We start from the raw sequence: 5,624 nt of genomic DNA, 5'->3' as shown, positions 1-5,624 counted from the left end.
CTCAACTATAATGAAAGTTGAATCTAAACTCCACTTGGTCAACCTTTACTAAAGCAAAGGAGAGTCAATGGACTAATTAAATTGACCTTTGAATCCTATTTAATTCCAAAGAAAAGGTTGGAATTATTTAAGTTCAGCTTAATTAGCAAGATAACGATTATCAATTATGTTGAGTTTAATAACTGTTGAGTTATTGAATTCTTAACCAGAACCAAAAGGGGAAAAAGTAAAATTGATAGAATAATAAAAATATCCTTACATGGGAAGCAATGGTAACTTAAATCAAAGAGAACAATCATAAACTGAAAATACCTCAATTATCATTAATTCAAATAACAGTCTGTAACATGGAAGAATTCATAGATCCAATTATAAAGGTAAATAGCCAACTCAGATATTGAAATAAATAAATAAAGTCAAAGGGAAGTTTAAAACAAAGAAATATAAAACCTGGATTGAGAGTCACTCTTAAAATAATAAGAAATCCTAAATCCTAAAAGAGAGAGAGAGAAGATCTCCCTCTCAACTAAATCTAAATCATTGAAAAGTAAAATATGCAAGCTCCCTTTGAATGGGTGCATTCCCACACTTTATAACCTCTGGTCTATGCTGTCTGTACTTGGATCTGGGCCAAAAAGGGCTTCAGAAATCGCTATGAGCGTTTTCTGCAATTTCAGCTTAAGGCGCACGGTCACGTCAGTCATGCGGCCGCGTCGCTGCTGATTCGTGCTTGGCACGCGATCGCGTCATCCATGCGATCGCGTGGATACCAGTTTCCTTAAAGCTCCGTTTTGCTTTCTCCTTCCTATTTTGTATGTTCCCTTTTTCATCCTTTAAGTCATTCTGCCTTAGAAAATCTAAAACTACTCAACACACTAATCACGGCATCAAATGGAAATAAAGGTAATTAAAATAATTAATTTTTAAAGCTTAGGAAACATGTTTTTCACAATATGACGTAATAAGGAAGGGAAAGTAAAACCATGCAATTAATGTGAATAAGCAAGTGAAGGATTGTATAAATCACTCAAATTAAGCACAAAAGAACTCATGAAATATGGGTTTATCAGTGACAATGTTAAGTGTCACTAACGTTCTCGAATGTTGGCAAGCCCACGTTAAAAGAGCCATGTTAACTAAGTTAACGTGGACTCTAACGAAGGGAAGGGGGAGGCTTCTCAACGTTATTGAGAAAGTTGAGTCCCAATAATGTGCACGAAGGACAAAGAGGCAACGTTAGTGGCAACGTTTGTGCCACTAACGTTGAGGTTAACGTGGCTCTTACTTGGGTGAGGAACGTTAGTGAAAAAGTTGAATGTCACTAACGATCTCGAACCCATATTTTCACTGAACGTTAACACCACTAACGTCCTGAGCTAAAGTCTCTGCCCACTTCACACTTTCTCTCTACAAGTAAAGCCAAGCCCAATGAAGAAGATAACTGCTTCAAACTCAAGATCTAAAGGCCCAGACCCAAGACATGAAGAGCCAACTAGAAGAGTAGAAGAGTAGTATATATAGGAGTAGCTTTGAATTAAATTGGGAGTTGGAAATTATAGGGAGCCTCTGGGCATGGAACTACTCTCTGTATTTACTTTCTCTGCACTTCTAGTATCATCATGAATTCTCCATCTTTGTTTTCATTTTTCCAGAGCTATGAACAACTAAACCCCTTTCATTAGGTTAGGGAGCTCTGTTGTAATTTGATGGATCATACTAGTTTTCACTATTCTTCTTCTCTCTTTTCTCTTGATTTTACTTGAAAGCTTTTGATCTTCATCCAATTGGGTAGTTATCATGGAAAAGAAGCTATTCATACTTGGATCTCTTCTGAACCTTGAAAGAGGAATGAAGAGATCATGCTAGAAATGCTTTCTCATGCTGGACCAAATTGGGTTTGGATGGATATGTGACTATAATCCACTCAACACTTGATTTGGGAAATGCATGTGGTATAATCAGTGACCATACTTCATCTCTTCTCATGAGCAATTGACCAAGGAATTGGCTATTGATCAAGATTTGAGAGATTGAATTACAAGAAATTGTAATTCAATCACTTAAGATTGCCAAGGAGATCAATGAGTGCATTGATTGAGGAAGAGATTAAAATGAAATTGATCCGGAGAATGCAACATCTCCTAAGCCCAATGAACCCCCCCCCCATTTCTGATCTTACCCATTCTCTTTAATTTCTGTTACTTACTTTTATGAGCAATTCCCCCAGTCCCATTTACAATTCTGCAATTTACTTTCAGTCATTTACTTTCAGTTCTTTAATTCTAGCATTTACTTTTTCTGTCATTTACCTTCCCACCATTTTATTTTCTACAATTCTAAACTCAAATCCTGGATTCGCTCAACTAGAACATTCCTCTAATTAAAGTTTCTTAATCAATCAATCCTTGTGAGATTCGACCTCACTCTATTGTGAGTTTTTACTTGACGACAAATTCGGTACACTTGCCGAAGGAAATTTGTTATGAGACAAGTTTTCCGTGCATCAAGTTTATGGCGCCGTTGCCGGGGATTGATTGTGCATCAACAATGATTAAATCGGAGGATAACTAGATTGAGCATTTTATTTTTTGTTTGATTTAATTTTCTATTTGAGTCATTTACTTTCTGTTTTAGTTAATTTTTTTCCTTCCCCCTACTTTTTCTTTGTTATTTACCATTCATTTCACTATCCCACTAACTATTTGATATATTGCATCACTCACACTAACAGTAATTCTGACAGATATACTTTCTGCACCTATTATCTTTGCTTGTACTTGTTGGTCGTATGACAGGGAGAAGAAGCGGGGCTTCAACTTCCTTTGATTCTGAACCTGAGAGAACCTTCCTTAGACTAAGGAGGGAGGCAAGAGAAAAACGTGTAGTTGGTGCTGAAGAAGAGGAGGAACACTTTGAGGAATACTTTGAACCAAACATGGAAGAAAACATGGAAAACCATCATGAAGAAGAGACTCACAACCATGGCGGAAGAGGTCGAGCAAATCATGCTGGGGAGGATAGAAGAGTTTTAGGCTCTTACATCAATCCAAACCCAGGAAACTGTGGAAGTAGCATTCAAAAGCCAACCATCCATGCCAACAATTTTGAACTAAAACCACAGCTCATCACCCTTGTTCAGAACAACTGTTCATTCGGAGGAAGTGTCCAAGAAGACCCCAATCAACATCTAACCACATTCCTGAGAATATGTGACACAGTGAAGTCTAATGGTGTTCATCCTGACGCCTATAGACTGCTCTTATTTCCATTCTCACTCAAGGATAAGCAGCCAAGTGGCTGGAGTCTTTCCCAAAGGAGAGCTTAACAACTTGGGAAGATGTGGTGAACAAATTCTTAGCAAGATTTTACCCCCCTCAACGAATCAATAGGCTGAGAGCTGAGGTCCAAACTTTCAGGCAATAAGATGGTGAGACTCTGTATGAAGCATGGGAGAGGTTTAAAGACCTAACAAGGAGGTGTCCACCTGACATGTTCAATGAATGGGTGCAGCTGCACATTTTCTATGAAGGGCTCTCCTATGAGTCAAAGAAAGCAGTAGACCATTCATCCGGAGGATCTTTGAACAAGAAGAAGACCATTGAGGAGGCCATAGATGTCATTGAAACTGTAGCAGAGAATGACTACTTCTATGCCTCCGAAAGAGGGATCACAAGAGGAGTAATGGAGCTAAACAATGTAGATGCTCTGCTGGCCCAAAACAAGCTCATTACCCAGCAGCTGGCTGACCTCACCAAGAAGATGGAGAGGAACCAAGTAGCAGCAATCTCCACTTCATCAATAACCCAAGAAGGAGTGAATGAAGAAGCAGAGGGTAGTTAGGAGCAAGCCAACTACATTGGGAATTCAACTAGGCAAAACCATGATCCATACTCCAAGACCTACAACCCTGGATGGCGGAATCACCCAAACTTTGGATGGAGAAATCAACAAGACCAAAGCCTTGATCAAAGACGCCCAAATCCAAACAATGCAGCCCACCAACACTTCACATCTAGACCATATCAACACCCCCATAACAATACCTCTCCACATTCATATCAAGGCCAGAATAACCCTCCTCAGCCTGACCTATCATCATTTGATGAAAGAATCTCAAGGATTGAGAATCTACTTGAAGGCATAGGCAAGGAGATTCAAGACAACAAGGTGTTCAAGGAGGAAGTGCGAGCCAGTTTCAAGAACCACGGAGTGATGAGCGGATATTTTATACGCTTTTTGGGGTTAATTTCATATAGTATTGAGTATGTTTTAGTTAGTTTTTAGTCTATTTTCATTAGTTTTTAGGAAAAATTCATATTTCTAGACTTTACTATGAGTTGTGTGTTTTTCTGTAATTTCAGGTATTTTTCTGGCTGAAATTGAAGGAGTTGAGTAAAAATCTGATTCAGGCTGAAAAAGGACTGCTGATGCTGTTGGATTCTGACCTCCCTGCACTCAAAGTGGATTTTCTGGAGCTACAGAACTCGAAATGGCATGCTTCCAATTGCGTTGGAAAGTAGACATCCAGGGCTTTCCAGAAATATATAATAGTCCATACTTTGCACAAGGATAGATGACGTAAACTGGCGTTCAACGCCAGTTCTCTGTCCAATTCTGGCGTCCAGCGCCAGAAAAGGATCAAAAGCTGGAGTTGAACGCCCAAACTGGCACAAAAACTGGCGTTCAACTCCACAAATGGCCTCTGCACGTGAATTGCTTAAATCTCAGCCCAGCACACACCAAGTGGGCCCCAGAAGTGGATCTCTGCATCATCCATCATAGTTTACTCATTTTTTGTAAACCTAGGCTACTAGTTTAGTATTTAAACAACTTTTAGAGACTTATTTTGCATCTCATGACATTTTTAGATCTGAACTTTGTATTTTCTGATGGCATGAGTCTCTAAACCCCATTGTTGGGGGTGAGGAGCTCTGCTGTGTCTCGATGAATTAATGCAAGTATTTCTGTTTTCCATTCAAACACGCTTGTTCCTATCTAAGATGTTCATTCGCGCTTAACTGTGATGAAGGTGATGATCCGTGACATTCATCACCTTCCTCAAACTATGAACGTGTGCCTGACAACCACCTCCATTCTATATCCGATTGAATGAGTATCTCTTAGATCTCTTAATCAGAATCTTCGTGGTATAAGCTAGAACTGATGGCGGCATTCATGAGAATCCGGAAAGTCTAAACCTTGTCTGTGGTATTCCGAGTAGGATTCAATGATTGAGTGACTATGACGAACCTCAAACTCACGAGTGCTGGGCGTAGTGACAGACGCAAAAGGATAGCAGATCCTATTCCGGCATGATTGAAAACCTGCAGATGATTAGCCGTGCGGTGACAGCGCATTGGGAATCTTTTCACTGGAAGGATGGATGGTAGCCATTGACAACGGTGATCCACCTACACACAGCTTGCCATAGGAGGACGTGCGCGCGTGAATCAGAAGACAGAGGAAAGTAGAGATTCAGAAGACAAAGCATCTCCAAAACTCCAACATATTCTCCATTACTGCATAACAAGTAACTTTTAATTCATGCTCTCTTGGTTATTCGCAATTCAACTGATAAACATAATTGACTTCCTGACTAAGATTTACAAGATAACCATAGATTG

The 5,624-nt window shown here is 39.5% G+C and overlaps 1 non-coding gene across 1 annotated transcript; it reads right to left on the bottom strand.

The window, feature by feature from the left end:
- Positions 1-3,387: 3,387 nt before the first annotated feature.
- On the bottom strand, positions 3,388-3,491 carry LOC112768260 (small nucleolar RNA R71). Its single transcript, XR_003185697.1, has one exon. It is a non-coding gene; the product is annotated as a small nucleolar RNA R71 (small nucleolar RNA).
- Between the last annotated feature and the right edge of the window lie 2,133 nt (positions 3,492-5,624).

The sequence above is a fragment of the Arachis hypogaea genome, chromosome 17, assembly GCF_003086295.3.
Source record: "Arachis hypogaea cultivar Tifrunner chromosome 17, arahy.Tifrunner.gnm2.J5K5, whole genome shotgun sequence".
Taxonomy (NCBI): Eukaryota; Viridiplantae; Streptophyta; class Magnoliopsida; order Fabales; family Fabaceae; genus Arachis; species Arachis hypogaea.
The sequence above is the reverse complement of the archived record's forward strand: the minus strand, read 5'-3'. Positions and strand labels throughout refer to the sequence as shown.